This window comes from Penaeus monodon, chromosome 24 (genome assembly GCF_015228065.2).
Source record: "Penaeus monodon isolate SGIC_2016 chromosome 24, NSTDA_Pmon_1, whole genome shotgun sequence".
In the NCBI taxonomy this organism is placed as follows: Eukaryota; Metazoa; Arthropoda; class Malacostraca; order Decapoda; family Penaeidae; genus Penaeus; species Penaeus monodon.
Window position 1 is genome coordinate 29,693,014 of NC_051409.1, and position 210 is coordinate 29,693,223.

Below are 210 nucleotides of genomic sequence, written 5' to 3' on the forward strand. Positions count from 1 at the left end.
ATTGTCTTTCAGTCACTAAATATCATTTTTATGAATAAGATAACAACACAATTTACAAACTAAATCTGGAGTCAGGACCCGGAACTTTGTCGTTTCTTTAATCCAAGCTCTAAGATCATGACTGAATGCTTTATAATCCTTCACAAGCATACAGACACACAGACTGACATGCATACACGAAACACGTATCACCCCTTTTACAGGTACAAG